Source organism: Sciurus vulgaris (genome assembly GCF_902686455.1).
Source record: "Sciurus vulgaris genome assembly, chromosome: 4".
Taxonomy (NCBI): Eukaryota; Metazoa; Chordata; class Mammalia; order Rodentia; family Sciuridae; genus Sciurus; species Sciurus vulgaris.
The window spans coordinates 49,368,963-49,387,318 of NC_136464.1; positions in this window are offsets into that span (position 1 = coordinate 49,368,963).

An 18,356-nucleotide genomic window follows, 5' to 3' on the forward strand; every position below is an offset into this window, starting at 1 on the left:
TCAAACCCCCAACCTAGGTAAATAGTGAATAACCCTCATTAACATTTCATAGACCTGTATTATGCTCTTTTCCCTTGTATAAAGCATGATACAAAAGACAGCCTAGAAAGAAACAGAATGCCCTTCTTGTGTGTTATTTACAGCGGCCTCGACTAATGTAATCATCTTCTCCTCCCCCTCCCCCCACCCAGCACATTGCAACTTTGCAGGCGTTTTATTAAAATGAACACGTTGTTCGTGCAGCCAGCCTCCCTCCCTTGCAGGTCTCGGCATAAATAATTTATCTGAAAGCTGATTTGGTTGGCTACGCTTCTATAATTGAAGGCCATCCCACACGGTTTATTGGCGAGCACAGGGGCCCAGCCGCTCAGCGCCCTGACCCCAGATGGAGAGATTCAAAGGCCCACCGCGGGCCCCTTCACAGCCTGGGGCAGCGGGGCTGGTGGATCATCCGCCCCGCCTCCCTCTGCAGCGGGCCAGCCCCGGCAGCCCTCAATCTGTCAGGAGGCCCCGGCTGCCAGGCTCCTCCATCCCAGCCTAGCATCCTCTGCTGGCTGCAGACTGGTCCCACGCTGGTCTCCTGCTGCCCACAGCACAGCCAGCCTCTGCCATCAGGCCCAGTCGCCATGAGTGAGGCCAGGACCCGCCCTGGGGCACAGCACAGGCCTGGACATCCCCATCTGAAACAGCAGACAAGTGGGAGGTGCTGATCTCATGGTCTTGAGTCTCAAGTGCGTTCCACACTGCCCGGACTCCTCTCCCCTGCAGACCACTAGCATGCCCTGGCTCACCTCACCTAACACAGGACCTGACCTTGAGAACTCCCCCACAGATCACACCTGTGAATCGCTCCCAGGTCCTCCACTGACCCATCTTTCCTTTCTCAAAGGCAGCTAGCTCCCCAGCAACCCGTCCACACTTGGCACGGGCACCAATTTTTCTCCCTCCTTGAATCCCTAGCCTCTGAACCGTGTGGCCAAGGTTTGAATCCCAGTTCTGCCCCATGATTGCTAAGTGACCTTGGATGAATTACTTAATGGCTCTGTGCCTCAGTTTCCTCATCTGTTCAATGGTGAAAAAAAATAGTAACGCTTTCATGATGTTGTGAGAATGGACAGGGTTAATATTATGAGGATCTTAGAACAATGTCTATCCATATACCATGTCACGAGATGGCTTCCTGTCATCATTATGCTGAAAACAAACTTCTTTATAGCAAAGCTCCCACAAAGAGGTGGCTCTCTGCCTCGTCTCCCACGGCTCCCCGTTCATCTTCCCTGACCCCATTCCCATCCAGATTCCCACCCCACCAGCTCCAAATCACCAGTGACCTTCATGTCGCTCACACCAATGCTCAATTTTCACTCCTCTTTGTGCAAGACGCCTAGAAGGATTTGGCACAGGGACTAGGTCTCCTCTTCAAACCCATTCTCCACGTGTCTGAGACCTGCTCACTCCTGCGTCTCTCCCTCCTCTCTGGCTTCTCATTCCCAGGCTCTTATCTCTCTGTGTGCCAGGTCTGCCCACATGGGCTGCTCCAGGGACTCGACCCTAGCCCCTTCATGCCCACCCAGTGCTGTTTGTGAAGCTAAAACAAGAGCCACCAATGCCATTTTAAATTATCTAGTAGCTACATTTAAAAGGTACAAAGGACTAGGTGGAATTAATTTTTTAATAATGAATTTTATCTCACCCAATATCACCAAAATATTATCATTTCAACCTATTAGTAATTATATCAGTGGCATAGTTGGCCTTCTTTTTCTAAGCCTTCAAAATCGGGTGTGTGTGTGTTACCCTTTCTCACTTTGGACCAGCCGGTCTCCGGCACTCAGCAGCCAGGGGTGGCTGGTGCTTATGATATTGGACAGCACAGCCCTAGGGCTCCCGTCCGTTCTTATAGCTGTGAACCACCTGTGCTGTGGCACTCAGAAATCTTTGCACCAGACAGGACTTCTCTCTCGAACTCCAGGTGTTTTTATATATGCAGTGCCAAATTAAAACAAAAACCAGGAAATAAATACACTTCCAACTTAGAGTGTGTAGAAAAAAGACCTCACTCTTTGAAAGGCCACCAGAGCCCAGCCGTCCCTTGGGCCAAACACTCCAGAAGCACCCTGACTTTTCTGATCCCCACAGCCCACATCCAGGCCTTCTCCAAATCCTGCAGGTTGATCTTAAGACCAGATCTAGACATAGCCCCTGTCCAGCCTTCCTCCCCAACCTGGTCGGTGATCCCCCTGCTGCCTGGGCTTCCTGCAGCAGCTCCTGCCCAACTGTGTGCTCCCACCCTTGGCCCCTCCACCTCTCCACCACCAACTCAGCTTCACTTCCGAAGTCAGAGCCTGCTCTTCTTCCGCCCAGTCCCTCAGGGGCGCTCCCAGCTGATCACGATCAAAGCCTCAGCTCTGCCTGGCTCCCCACTCTTTCCTGTTCCTCAGCCACACCCATTCCAAGCCAAGGTCAGTGCACTTGTCCTTTCGGCCACCCATCAGTTTTGTTCCCCAGATGTATATTGAGCAGACCTCCTCCCTGCCTCAAGTCCCTGTTCAAATACCTTCTCCCAGGCTCCTTCCCTGCCACACCATAGGGAATTGCAGGTCTGGCCGCCTGCTGTGACTCCCTATTCCCATCTTCTGGTTTTTCTTCACAGCACTTAGTACTAGCTTAAGTATTGTTAAAATACAAGCCCTCTAGAGGCAGGTTCATTTTGTCACTCATGTCCTTTGCATGGAATAGTCACCGGCACTTAAAAAGGACATGATAAACTTAGTTGACTGAATAGACGGATGGCAGATGAGAGCATCAGTAGTTTCATCAAAGTCCAGAGGGAGAGAAGAGTAGGTCAGAGGCCTTTTTGTCACTAGAATTAGGATTGCAGTTGATCTTTGTTCAACAGTTGATCTTTGTCCCCTGGCCTGGGGAGCTGATCCTGTCTTTGGGCCCGTGACTATTATTTGGGATCTGATTTGAACTTAACCAAATCTCATCCTTCTTTTCTGGACTTGAGCTCCAGTCTCTTGATAACATTCATCATGGTCCAGGGCTACTGTTGTTGGGACTCCCCACTGCACACACCCCCATGCCCTCCTCCTGGGACCGCAGCCCTTGGCTGACAGCCCCCTCCGGGCTTGCCTGAGTTTCTGAGAACTGCCTTGCCCAAGGTCACAACCTTCCTTGCCCATAGAAAGGCTGCTAGAACCAGTCTGAGTGGCTCATTGCATTTGAGAATCTGTACTGTCTCTTGGATTTTCTCAGAAGACAACTCAAGCATATGCTGAGAAAAGAAATAAGGAAGAGTTAGACAAGAATGGTCTTAGTCCATTCTGTGTTACTATAACAAAATACCTGACACTGAGTAATGTACAAAGAAAAGAGGTTTATTGACTCACAATTCTGGTGACAGGACGTTCCAAACATCATGATGGTGGCTGCTTGCAGGGACCCCTGGCTATATCACAACATGGCATAGAAGCAGAAAGGGAATCAGCTGCATGCAGAAGAGATCAGCACATGGGGTGGCCATGTTTTATAATAACCCACTCTCTCAAGGGCTAACTCACTCCTGCGAAACACAACCCACTCCAAGGGACCAGCACTAATCCATCCAAGTGAGTTGAATCCCCTTGAGCTAATCACCTTCTACTGGGCCCCACCTCAACATCAACACACTGGAGATAAAACTTCCAGAACATGAACCTTCGGGGGGATACCCTCAAACCATATCCAAACCATGGCAGGGCCCTCATTGGACGGGAGGTGAGCTTGGCCAGCTCAACATTCCAGAGGGCAGGATTTCCACTGGGACTCAGGACCACAGCCCAGGAGCATGGGCACCTGGCCAGGAAGCTTCAGAGAGTCAACTGGCAAATGGTCACTGAGAATCTACCCTGGGGAGTGTCACTCAGGGAGAGCTACCAGGAGGACAGAGAGAGGTTCTCAGAGAAGTAAAGCAGGAGGCTGGGATTCCAGGAGCCATGGCCACTTCCAATCCAGAGGTGAGCACACACTGCCAGAGTAGAGAGGGAGCTGAGACCAGATTGGAAATCTGAGAGGGAGGCAAGCTGCAGTCCTTCAAAGTCCAACTGGAGACACTATGACTGGTGAAAGGAGAATCCTATCACTCTGCCCCAGGAATAAGTGGTCCTGACCCTGTGCAGTCCTGGGTAAGGAAAACATTCTGGGCTTTAGATAGCAAAGGAGGTATGATAGAGTCCCAGGCACCAGAGCTGTGTCTTTAGAGCATCACTCTAAGGTAGTCCTGTTTAATTTTCTCTCATCCACCCTCTGCACATAGTAGCAGAACTAGACTATGAATACATCCTGTAGGCCAGACAGAACCAAATCACTGGCCTGGACTGTGAGCCGAGAACCCCTCGAGAGCAAAGACCAGCCTTCCCCTTTGTAGCCCAGCAATCAGGAGTTGATCAAATGGAATTGCATTCACCTACGTGTCCCTGGGTTCTCCTGGGACACAATGCTGGATGAGTGGGCACTAGTATATTCTATGCACAAATGCTGGAATATCACTATTTCAAACAGCTTAATGATAATTGTACATGTGCCCTGAGCAAGGCTGCATGAATAACTAAAATGTCAAATGTCTTTGTTTTAGCTGCTAGTCTATCAACTGTGCAGGTCTCGTAAGCATGAGCCACATGCCAATTAGAATCTCTGATGGTCAAGTAGAAATGTCTTTGTTTCATAAAAATGAAAGAATGAGTTCATTATCACTTAAACTCCCTCTAGAAGAAATAATCTTATAAAAACTTAACATCCAAGAGTAGGAGGGAAGGGTTGTTAAAGGAGTCCTCCCCAAAGATTGCTCCTTTGCACTTGAATAGAAGGGAACCAATGTCACAGTTCCATAGGGTCGAACTGGAATGTTCCACTGCAACCTGAATCCCAGAGAGCCTGCATGTCACTGTCCCTGTTGAGGCTGCAGACACACATGCACATCAAGTCCAAACCAAGGAGGATCTCGAGAGTGACGGAGCCTGCTGAGATAACTCAATGGGTCTTTATGGCTTCCACAGGGAGGAAGCCCTGCCACAGTCTCCCTGGAACCCAGGATTGGAGGGGTCAGCAGTCAAGGGCCCAGGGAGACAGCTGCCCTCCAAAGACTTCCCTGATGAAGCTACTCTATGTTGCAGCCACAAATTCCATGTCCCCAGCACAGCCCCAAATCCAAGAGATCTCATTCTGTTTCATCAAGGGACACACACACGCACAGGCTTGCATGTGCATACGTGTGCGTGTATTTATACGTTCATGTGTGCTTGTCTGTGTGCATATGAATATACATACATGCGTATTTGTGTACATCAAATGAGATCTGACTTATAGACTTATATAGATCTTTCCACCAAAAATAAACAAGCCAACAAACATGATTTCACCCATCAGGAGCATATGGTCATCAAGACCTATGTCTGCAATTTACTGGGAAAAATATCCCTTATCACTTGGGCTGGTGGGTGTTGCCCCAGAGCTGAGCAAGGGGCCAGTGTGGTCATTGGATGCGTGACAGGGATAAATCCAGCTGTTCTCCCACTTTCTCCAAGATTGTGCTCTGTGACAGTGTGTACATGCAGGAGAGAGGGGTCAGGGTCCCAAGACATGTGTCCTGCAGTGGACTGAGATGCTCAGGAGCATCTGCATCTGCATCATCCTGCAAGTCATCATCCCATGGTGCCTTTGGGGCCACAGGACTCCACCTTATAACCTTGTCTCCTCACTCATTAGCCGTGCCCTGGGTCTCAGTTTACTGGTTTGTCAATCTAGGATAGACATGCGGACTGACCACATAGGGTAGTCGGGTGAAATCCATATGATAATGACAGAAACAGAAAATAATCAGTGTGACACACAGAGGAAGTCTGGAGAGAGGGGAGTCACCCACAGAACACCAAATCTTGATGAAGGTACAAGAATTGAGACTCTGGATTTGGATTCCCAGGCCACAGTCCTTCCTAACGATACCAGGGACTTCAAGGTGGGACCCAGAAATGTACCATTAGGAGTTCCTCAGTGGTATGAGAGGTTTTGTTTTCAAAATTTGATGTTTTCATTTCAAAACTTGAAAAAGTCTAGTGAGACCCTGTTATTCCCCAAATAATGCCCAGGAACACAGAGCTAAGCATTAGCATTTGCATTTGGGTCAACTCTCAGATTTTTTTGCAAAAGGAAGCCCAAATCACTGCACGAGTTGCTGCATAAACAAAGGTTTAGTGATTGTTCGAATAGAGACAAGTGCAGGGAGGATTGAATCGTCAAAAGCAGGGGACACAGACAGGCCACATGCAGCCAGCTCTGGGTTGAAGCTGGCAGAATTCACATCAGGTGAGCAGGTACCTGAGTCCCACCACCTGACCTGCAGCTACTTGCAAGAGGGTCCGAGCACTGAGGGTGCACAGCTGGAAAACGTCCTGCTAAAAAGCATGTGTTTGGGGACTTTGAAGTTACTCTATTTTGGGGTGCTCTGGTAAGTTAATGGGCTCCTCGAAATCCTAGGTCTGTGGTTAAAAGCTTGTCCATTACAATACATGAAAAATAAAATAATATTGATAATAACTCTAATGATGGCACAGCGTGTTCAATCACCAAGACAATCCAGCTGATAACAAGCAGATCTTCAAATGGGAATACATCCTCCTATTATTAAACCCAACATTGGTTATTTCACTTTCAGCAAAACATCATCTGTCACATTAAATTAATGCCATTAATTTGAATTTTAATGGTTTTGTAGTTTTGTTTGCATTTAATTTGTAATTGTGTTTTGGTTTTATAGCTGTGTAAGAGCTAAAAGCATAAGGAATTTATACTTACTTTTATGTTTGTATGTATTTAAATAACAATACCATCAAAATAATTTTCGTCAACACTGGGGGTCTGTGATAATTTTTTTCCCTTTAAAATGCATATATTAGTCAACTCCAAGAATCACTGAGACCAGTGCACACTGCTAAACGTACAAGTCATTGAATTTAAAAAAGTCCTAGGTGGGGCTGGATTTGGCCCAAGGTATTGTGGGAAGGAGATGTGAGGGCAAAAGTCCCATAGGAAATCAGATCTGAGCTTTTCCAAGTGCTGAGCCAGTTAGTCCCATCTCAGATGACTCAGGGATCCTAACAAGCTACCAACGTCTTTGTCATCTCTTTCTGCTGCTCCTTGACTCAACAGTTAGAAACGACTCTGAGGAATTCAGAGATAAGCTGTTGCACATCCAGACACTTATGACCTAAATCACAGATGACAGGAGGAGAAGGCCACAGTGTTCCCAGGGCCAGCTCCCCATGTCCACAGTTCTCAGAAGGTTATGATGATCACCAAACCCCAAGGCCTGTGTCTGGATGCACCCCAGCCTTCCTGACTGCAGCAGGCCTTTCTCTACTGCTTTCCATTCCCAGGTGAGAACAGAGGAACCAGAGGTGGGGAGGGCCAGTGGCTTACCTGAGACCCACAGCTGAATGACATCACAGCAGGGACTTGAACCTGGATCCCTGGGACTGCAAGCCTGGGCTCTGCCCACCTGTGGACATGCTCAGGCCTGGGCTGCCAGCAGGGAGGAACTTGGCACTGAGTGTGGAAGGAGCCATCCGTGGCTGGATGGAACCTCCACTCCACTGGATCCCTCCTGCCCAGTGGCTGCAGGTGACAGCTGAGGAGACAGGGGCCTTGTGCTCAGACACATACAGGACTTGTTCTTCTATGGAACACGATGGCAGTGGAAATCCTCTGACATCCCTAGGCTGGGGGCAAGTCCCCCTGTGTTCCAGGCAGGAGTGGCCAGAATCCTTTCTCCCAGTTTGCTGAGGCGTCTACACCATTTACTCCCCTCCTCTGTCCACACACACCTTACTTAAAAAGGGGGACGGATTACTTGAAGGCTTGAGGGGACTTTATGTTACACAAAACACTATGGCTGCTGTTGGCCATCAGCCTTCGACCTCTTGTAGAGATCAGGGTACCTCTAGAGGGGAGGGTCCCCCATTCCCCAGCTAGAGGCCCACTGCACGGGAGGTGCCCCAAGCCCATCCCAGGCACAGATATTAGAAGAGTTTATCAGCATCCCAGGGTTTGGGTTGGGGGTGCCTGTGTGAGGCCAGGGACTGAGCCTGTCCTGCAGAACTCAGGACAGGCTGCTGGGTAGAGGGGCCAGGCAAGATGAGGACAGCTGTGGAGGCCAAGGCTACCTTGCTGGGCAGGAAGAATGAAGGCAGCCTCTCCAGGACCCAGAGTAGGCCACAGAAGCAAGGAGTTCCCACCCTGCGATGGGGAGCCACCAGATGTCAAGGGGAAGGACAAGGGAGCAGATGTACCCCACAGACACCCGACAGCAGGACACCTCCCCAACAGAACTTAGAAAACCAGGGGAGAGCCTGGGCAGCACTGTCCATCCAGAGATGCACACCTGTCCTCCTCCACGGCCCCTTGCTCCTGGCTCTGCCTGGACCCAGGGAAACCAGACACAGAGAGGCAGAAGCTTTCTTGTCAGGGCTGCCATAACAAAATCCCACACACTGGGGGCGACAAACAACACACAGGTATCATCTCCCTGTTCAGGAGGATGGGGGTCCTGACTGGTGCCATTGGCACGTGCCCCTCGATGGCCGAAGGAGAATCCTTGCCAGCCTCTTGCAGCTTCTGGCAGCAGCAGCAACGTGGTATCTCCTTCCGGTGCATCTTCAGGTCTTCTTCCCTCTGTGCCTGTCTGTCTCTATGTCCAGATTTCCTTTATATATATATAAAGGAAATCTTTATATATATATATATGTAGGGAAACTAGTCACACTGGATTAGGCTCTACCTTCAGGGCCTCGTTTTAACTTAATCCCCTCTATAAAGTCTCTTTCCAGATGAGGTCACTCTAAAATCATGGGGACTTCGACACATCTTTGTGGGGATGGCATAATTTGATCTGCAGCAGTAGACACGAAGGAAGAGAAAAGCAATGAGTGATTCCCCATCCCCAGGCCCTCGCCAGTGCCCTCCCGTGGACACGCTCAGGCCTGGGCTGCTGGGAGGGAGAAACTTGGAACTGGATGTGGATGGAGCCCTTTTAATATGAGAGAGGAAACGTCTATTTCCAAAACTGCCTGGGAAGCCCCAGTAAGGGCCTGCCATGCAGTCAAGGGGGCGGAGAAGGGGGAGAGCCAGATGAGCATGTGCGAAAGCAGCGAAGGGAGGGAAAAAGCCATTCCCGGTTCGCACCCCATCGAGCTCAGCCCATTCGGTGTGTGGTTATATATACAAGAGGCAACTAGGGACCGACAGAGGCATCACGACGTAACGCCAAGTGAATTAAATCACCCGTGGGGAATGCACAGAGAAAGTCCTAAGAGCCCGGAGGGGTGCCCTGCCTGGGCCCCTGCGAGACAGGTCCGGGTGAGTGGATCTGCCAAGCGGGCAGACAGCAAGGAGAGGGCAGGGCCCACTTGCAGAGGTCTCAGAGCCCGACCCAGGGCCAATACTGGAGACAGCCTGGGCTCCATTGCAGGAAGGTCTGCGACCCTCTTAAAGAACTTTTATGTCCCCCATCCTGGGCAGCGGATGCAGATTTTATGTGTGTCTGCAGGAGGCTAAAAGTGTCTTCAAACACAGAATTATAACGATCAGATGCCTGTCTCAGGCTGGGAGCATTTCCTCAGCTGAAAGAACTCTGGCAGACAGTGCCAGAAGTGGATTATAAATAACCCACTACCACTCCGCTCCTTTCCATCGCCGAGGCTCCTGGCCTCCAGTCTTTCTCCAATTTGGCAAGATCCCAGATAGGATTTAATTAGCAGTCTTGCTTTCTCAGATGCATGCATCCAGGGTTTCCGGGGTCTCAAAAATACACTTCCTCCTCCTCTTGTCTCCTGGCTTTGGAGCAAAGTGGAAGCTCTTTGATCTCTGAGCATTAGAGGGAGGAGACGGCGCCTCTCATGTGTCACCAAGGTGAGCTTGAAGAGAAATTATCCTCCACAAAGAGGAAGCCGAGCCTGATGCTTTGGAAAGATGTTCATCCTTTGCCAGACTCCGTCTTTGTTTCAGAACTCAGTGGGCCCCGGGAAAGTCTGTAAGGAAGGCCCTGTGCAGATGAGCTGCATTTTTCCTGTCAGTCCCAACCCATAAGAACAGATCCAGCGTCCTGCTTCCACCCCATGCATCTGTGCTCCCTCTTAGGTTTGCTAAACAGCCTTGGCCAAACTGGATGGATGCCCTTCACATCCCTCACTCTCAAAACATCCCTCTCACTCAAAAAGCTGACTGTGCTAGTCAGTTTTGTGTTACTGTAACAAATACCTGAGATAATCAACTTATAAAGAGAAAAGGTTTATTTGGGCTGAGAGTTTGGGAGGTTTCCGTCCATGATTGATTGGCCCTGCTGCTCTGAACCTGTGGTGATATATCACGGTGGAAGGACATGGTGGAGCAAAACTGCTCACGTCCTAGCTGGGAAGAGAAAGAGAGGAAGAAGAGGGGGCTGGGTCTCACTCTCTCTCTCTCTCAAGGGCACACTCCCAATAACTCGAAAACCTCCCACTAGGCCCAACCTCTTAAAGGTCCCACCACGTCCTACTAGCACCACCACAGGGTGGGAACCAAGTCTTGTACACGTGGGTCTTTGGGGGGCACATTCCAGATCCAAACGCAGCACCCTCCTTCCACCACTGGCTCCCACTGTCGTGGGAGACCTCCCCCGCAGGCCCTCAGCTCTGAAGCCCAGCCCTCCGCAGAGCCCAGAACACACACACTTGGCTAGAAGTTGCCCCCTGGGCCCAGGCGTGAGACCCCGCCCCTTCCCTGAAACCCGGCATCCTTTTTCTGTTCATCCCTCCCAGGGATTCTTTTCCAACCAGCATGAAAGCCTTGTTTTCCAAAAGGACACTGTTGACGACAAGAGATGCCTGCCGTCCTGCAGAGGGAAGGGGTTAAGACCAAATTAAGTTAGTGGGGCCTGGCTGCCACGGCCCCCGGAGAGCGAGGAAGCACAGGGCGTATTTACAGCTCTGAAGATTCCTGCAGCCATGAAACACGCGCAACCTCATTTGACTCAGTGTTTCCCAGGCTCTCTGACCACAGACCCCTCTGTTCCCATAACATCCAGTCAAGGCCCCGGGCGTGGTGTGCGGTGCCTCGAGGACCCACGTTTTAACAGCCCCGTGAGGGTGCGGCATGCAGCTCATCCCACTCCCCCAGCAGGCCTTGGGGTGGGGGCTCGGGTAGATGCAGCTCCACGTCTGACGCACGCCCTGCAGTCACCAGGGTGATCTTCGCTCATCTGCCGCAAATGGACTCGGGCCCTGTGAGACCGTGTGCTGAGGTCGAAGTGAGCCACGACCCGCAGTGTGTTTTCGGGCTCACTCTCCACCTCCCTGCCAAGGCTCTTTTCCCTTCTCCACAATGGGAAGGACACGGAGGTGGAGGTTTTTGATAGTGACACTCAAAAACGGAGAAACTATGGGCCTTGGGACCAGAGAGAGCACATCCTGATTTCCTGTCAATGGGTGATACTGGTCAAATTGCTCTGCCCCTCCCAGTCTGTTTCCTCATCTGTAAAAGAGTCATGGTTGTAGCAGATCAGCAGGGGCCGACCTGAGGTACCACACAAGGGGACAAGCCCTGAGCCTGGCACAAGGAGAAACCAAAACAGGGTTCTAAAGCCTGCCCGTGGCAGATATCCTTTTGGTGACCCCCAGGGTGTGCATTTGGGTCTCTGATATTTCTCCTCTAAGTCTAACTTAAATTGGTAACAGATCTGGTGGCACAAAGCTGATTGGAGGGCTCTACAGCAGGGGTCCTGGTGACTGGCTGGGGAGCTCTTTCTGTTGCTGGGCCTGCTGGAGTGGCTCAGATCTGAGCTGTAATGGGAGGACTATGGAGCCTCCTCCAAGAGGCTGCCGTGGGGTGCTGCGGGGTCAGGGGCACAGCCTGGGACAGAGATGGAGAGAACACCTAGGCTTGCTTCTCAGCCTCCGTGGGCCCGGCTTCTGCCTCTCTCTATCCATTTTCCTCCAGGTATGTGGAGTGTCTAGGTTATTCTCTGCATGGCCCTTACTGCTGGAGATCCTGGAGGACTAACTGCTGTTGGGAGGGGATAGAGCCATGAGAAGCAGAGGAACTAATCATCTCTTTCTGGCTGTGGAATTCCAGAAAGCCAACCCTGCTGGGAAACAGAAAGGACTGATGGTCTCTGACAAAGACGGAGTGTCCCAGATCCCATGCATGGGCTTCCCTGGGGACCAGGGGTGGGTTTAATGGAAGGAGGTCATGGAAGTAGAGTCGTCTTAGGTTTCAGAGAGGGGAGCCCAGAACACCCTCCCCGGATTGGCAGCCAAACTCCTCAACAGTTTTGTGAGGTCCAGAAGAGCAAAGTCTGTGCCCCGTGGTCCAGGAAGAGCTGGGGAGGAAAGCGGGTTCTGGAAAAGAAAAAGCAATATATTTTCAGGAAGATGAGGCCTCAGTGTCTATGCCCCTTTGGGTGGCATGATTCTGTGGGTGCCCTGCACTGGCGTGGACGGGTGGAGATTGCTGCTGAGCTGGAAGGGGCCTGCATACAGTGTGAATAAGGTCCAGCACCACTGACCAGGGTCACACCTGAGTACCAAGTCCCTGGAGGACATCGAAGAAGCCAGGGAGCCTGGAGGGCTGGTGTCCCACCCATCCCCAAACCTGTGTAAGCTCCAGACTCACACCTCTGAGGAAGGACAGGGCCCTACACACACAGGGTCAGGAGGTCATCCTACTGGGAGAGTGGGGAACAGAAACAAAAATGGAATTGCTACGGAAACACTGAGAAAATTCCTTTTCTTGAACAGCTGGGCTCTTGTTATTCTCAGCCCCTGAATTGAGAGAAGTTTCAGGACCATCTCACTGCCCATTGAAAATACCTGGATCCAGCATGGGACATGCCAGGGACCCTCTGGGAACATAAGTACCCATCATTTTCTGCCTGGTCTTGCACAGGAACCTGATTCCACCCTCCTCGTCCCTGAGGTCTGGGGCCTCATTGCCATTGGGCCACATGTCCTTGATAGGAAGGATTAAGTGAGATGCTACACAGCGTGAAGCCCTCAGGCCTGTGCTAGTGCCCTTTCAACAAGCCCTTGACAAACAATGGCTGTCATCATTCCCATTTATCTCAGAAAACACGTATTTCTGCCTCTCCCGTCCCTGGCATGCCCTAGTTCCCCCCTTCCCCCTGCCTCCTCAGGAGGGTCAACATTAGTCGGTTCGGCGTCTGCTTGTCAGGCGGTCGTAACATGCCCCGTTTCTCCTGGCATTGGTTGCCATGGAGGACGAGTCATAGTTTCACCCCCACCTCATCCATAGCACCTGGCAGCCAGGAAAGAGGGTGACCCCCACTGCCTGGGGGCCATCCCAGTGGGTCAGTCAAGGGCAGGGCTGGGCCACCTCCAGTCACACCACTGGAGGATGCCAGACCCAGAAGTCCCCTCAGACAAAGAGCAGTTGCACTTGTTTTCAAATGGCCACACTTGGGGCCAGAGCAGAGCCCAGGCTGGATGCCAGGCCTGGTGGTCCCGCCCTTGCTCCTCCATGAGGCTGGACTTGGTGCACATGAGGCCCGAGAAGGAGGAGGAGGAAGAGGAGGAGGAGGAGGAGGAGGAGGAGGAGGGAATTACTGGCTCCTTGAGCCTAATGATGGTATCATTCACTTCCTTGGATCGAGTCCCAAAGGGGTGGTCCTGGGAAGTCAGGAGGCGGCAAAGCAGCCAGATAATCCCCCCGCATGCCCTCCAGAGAACAGCATCGAGCTAATGCGCTTGACCCTGCCTCCCAGGGCCCTGGAGAGCAGCCCAGCAGCCAGATCCCTGCTGCCTCCCGCCAGCACACAGAGCTCTGGGGGTCGATGAGGCCTCAGGTGGGCGCACAGGAGGGAACTGTCATTATCTCATCTTCAGGTTCTGTCATGGGAAATTCCAACCAGACAGTGCTGCGTTCCTTCCTGAACGCCTCCTGTGGGCCTTCCCTGGGCCAGACCTGGGGGACCCACAGAAGGGAAGGAAAGAGGGCCCTGTGCCTGGGCGCCCACAACCTACCCAAACACCCATGCAGGAGCCCTGGGACCTGTGGGCGGCTACACTCAGTTATGTCCCTCCTTGCTCCTTCTCTTTGCCCTCCCATCCTGTGCAGGCAGAGTCCACACCATCTGTCTGCCTTGGGGTTCTGCAGCCACCTGCACACTGTAAGGCCAGTTACATATTGCTGGCAAGCCAGAGACCTCTCAGTCCTCCTCTTTATTTGATATCTCCTGCACACACCTGTGTTGGTCACGTGGCCAGAGGCCTGACATCTAGGTGATGTCTCCCCTGCATCATCAGTTACTCAACAGCCCCTTTGTGCTGACATTAGAGCCCAGACGGGTCAGTGCCCAGGCCCAAGGGGGACATATTCTCCCCACAACCCTCTGCCTCACTCCCACTCCCAGTGGGTGATGTTAGCAGGTTAAGGTCAGGACTCCAGACTCTGCCTCCTCCTCCATGTTCCCTGTGAATCTATCACGATCTGCGTGCTCAGACCTGCTCTGAGCTCAATGATTCAGCAGGAAGCGGAAGGCAGGAATAAGGAACAGCCTTGCAGGGGATCAGCTGATGCCAGCCTAAGGTTTAAAAGCCAGGGACACTGACCAGAATTCTGTGCAACAATGAGAAGTCCCCAACTAAAGATGGTTCAGCTTAGAATTTTTCAACTTCACTATGGCTCATGAGTGATATGCATTCAGTAGAAGCTATACTTTAATTTTGAATGTTCATTTTTTCCCAGACTAGTGGAATATAGTATGATGCCCTCTTTATGTACTGCGTAGCAGCGTCAAGCTGTGGCTTGCAGTCATGTGATCACACGCTACAGCGGTTCTGTTGCGGAGCCAGGATGCTCTGTAGGTTTGGTACATTCAGTGCATTTACAACGTATTTTCCATTTACAATGGGTTTACCAGGAGGCAACCATATTTCGGTCAAGGAGCATTTGTACACATAAGCGCCACAACAAGGCGCATGTCACAACTTCACACGGAGAGGAGGAAGCCCGGAGGCAAAGTAGTCCCAGGACCTGGGGGCAGGGGGCGGGGTGTGTCCTGATTCTCCATCTCAGAGCTGCTTAAACAGCTGTATTTGCGTTCTGAAATTCCATCAGCGCAGACACTTACTGCTTGTGACCTGTTCTTCAGGAGGACAGTGGAGTTGACACACATCTCTTCTGAACTCGGGACCTTAATTGCCCAAGTAGGGGAGTCCTACATGACAGTTCCCTCTGTCATGGTGATCAACAACATTCCAGACAGGGAGTCCTCCAAAGAGCCTGGATGCCAAAGCGAGGAGTGCAAGGAGAGAGAGAGTTCCAGCCAACCACAGCAGCCCAGGGGGCGCTCCACTCTAAAGTCCCCTCCAGAGTACCTGTGTGGGAGTACAGTTGATTGGCAGCCACCAGCTGTGCCCTCGGGGTCTCCTGCTGGGTTCATGTCAGGGCACGCTGGCTTCCCTCAGCTGCTCCCTGCAAATGCCTCGTTTCCATGATCTGATTCTAGAAGAGGTGAGATTCCACTTACCAGCAACTTTGGCGTAGGGACTCCCCAGGAGCCTGGTCAGGACTTTTCTCAGGACCATGCCACAGTCTTAGACTCCTCCTTCCCCATCATGCCTTCCCTCTCTCCTCTGGCAGGTTTCAGACCTGCATGGTGGTGGAAGGTTCTCCCTGCCTCCTCCCTTCACATCTCTCCTAATAAAAGCACAGCTAACCCCATCTTAGAGCCTGTTTTCCAGAGGACTTAAACTGCTGCCCCAACTCACAAAGGAGGTGAAGCACAAGGATGCTTGGCTGTTTCTGCTAAGGTGCAACCTAGTCTCCTTGGGTCATCCTTCCCTCCTGTGCCCACTTTTACCCACGTACTGACTCTCCTCCCATATCTGTGCATACCTGCCATATGACCAGCTCTGGCCCTTTGTGCAAAGACTTCAGTCGCCCAGGCTCCTGACAGATGTGAGTCCCCCCATCCAATGTCTTCCCACTGTCTAGAATATGATGTAGACAGTCTGGCATGTGCCTGCCTCAGTTGATGGAAGCATGGTACATCATCCCCTAGACAGAGAACACCTGCTGAAAACTTAAGAAAGTCAACCCGTCCTAGGTAGCCAAGGAGCGCTGCCTCGTGTCAGAGATGGAGCAAACCAATGTGGCACCAACAGCTGAGCAAGCTTCAGAGCCGAGACATGGCAGAGACTATTGCCAGCCTGTTCCCCCCTCACCTGCTCTAGGGTGTGGACTTGACCCCATCCCCCACACTTACACACATCTGGCTTCACTTCCCTCCTGACTGTACCGTGAGGTGAGATTCTGATGTGATGAACATTTGGGAATTCTGTCTGCCAGAAGCACCTTGCCTGTTTCCTCACTCCCTGACAAAGTCAGCCTTGCTCCTAAAGACACGGTTCAAGGGTAGCCTTTCCTGTGGCTCCTTTTTCTGCTATCCTGCAGGAAGCTCCTGAACCTCCAACTCTCTATGGCTAGTGCTGGAACAATTCTTTGCTTACCTACCTGGCTCTCTTGTAGATGTGGTTAATGTTCAGAAAGAACTTGGCCTTGACTCCCAGTCCTGCCACCTGAAGGAAGTCACCCAATCCCTTTGGGTCTCCATTGCAGCATCTATGAAGTAAAAAATGACACTGCTAGTCACCTCCTGAGAGGCTGGGTTGCAAAGCTGAAAAGAATGAAGAGTGTGTGACCCTGCTCTGCTCCTAGATTGAACGTGCACATCCTGAGTCTCGGGAGCCCATCCGGAGGACACCTGCCCTGACACCGGCAGCGGTGTCTCTGGTGGGTGAGAGTTAGAGGGATCGCTTCTGCCTTTGTTTTCCTTGGCTGCTTTCTGTATGTAAATTTTAAATAATAGGCCTGAACTGCTTTCATCATGAGAAAAAATAAAAGAAATATATTTCAGGAGGAAAATGAGTACATCAACAAGCCTGGCTTACAGCTGGTACCTGCCTCCTGGGGCTGGGGACTTGTCTCCTTGTCTCTGCGTGCCAGCACCTGAGGCTGCCAGCTAGTGGCTGGGGCTCAGTAGCACTGATGAACACATCTGGTCCAAGCCCCTCTTTGAAGAGATGGAAGCCACACGTGAAATGAGCCTCTGAGGAGGGCCAAGCCCCGGGCCTCTTTTCTCACAGTCAGTCTTTCTACTGGTGAGAGACCAGGTGGAGAGATGAGATCATCGGCCCCTTTCCTCCCATACCCCCTGCCCCCAGGTGGGGTCATCAGGCCCAGCCCCATTCCCTGGCTCTGCTCATCCCTCCCCAGGTTGGACTGGTTCCAACTCTGAAATGATCATGGGCATGGCCCCTGAATCTGATAGCAAGGATTGCAAGACCCATTAAGGTGCTGGACAATATCCTCAGGCGAGATCACTGAGATGTCCCCAGGTTGTGCCTTGGCACTGGAGACCCACAGAGGGTAAGGCAACCACGCCACGGTGCTGAACAAAAGAGAGTTCAGCTCACAGACCCAGCCCGCATGTCCCCAGCACCCCTCCCCACCCTCCTCGCCCTCCTCCTCTTCCTCCTCCTCTCCCTTCCACCTCTCCTCTCCTCTCTCCCTCTTCCTCCTTCTCCTTCTCTTTCCTTCCTTGTCTTTGTCCTCTTTCCCTCCATCCTCTTCCTTTCTTATTTTTAGATGACCCTCAGGAAGTCCCACTTTTTAAAAAAGCCAATTGCACAAGAGTTATGCACTAGCCCACTTGAAAGGAACATTGAATTTCCAAGGGCAGCAGATGGGCTCTCCAGCTTGTGACTAGAGGACGTCACCTTGAGTCTCTAATCCCCCTTTCCTAACAAAATGCTAATAAAACACCAAGAATTCTCAGCATTCAGGAGACCAGGACTTGTTTGAATCCTCTACCTCAACCCTAAGGAAATGGAGCCCTTTTAACATCAAGAAACCCCACTGTGAACCCCATATCATTACACATGGCTGAGACGGAGCACAGAAGCTGGAGAGGGTGGGGAGGTGTGTTTTATACACACATCCCTGGGGCTGGGTACTGTATACATATGACCTTCACCCTTGAGCCCTTGAATTACAAAGCTGCACATCTCCAGTTCAACCACACTTCAGTATCCAAAGGGAGGGGACGGCAGCACAAGAAGCCCTTTGTGTCCCTCCTGGCAGCCTGAACTTATCCAGAATCAGCACTGAGACCATCTGACTTGAGGCCCTGCAGAGAGATGTAGGAGGACTGGGGAGGTGTCCCATCTGATAGCAGGAGTCTCGCAGGCAAAGAGCATTCTAGGTAAGGCCTTCTCTTTCCTCAAAAAGGAAAAAGGAAATGAAAAGGCAATTTCAAAGGAAGAACA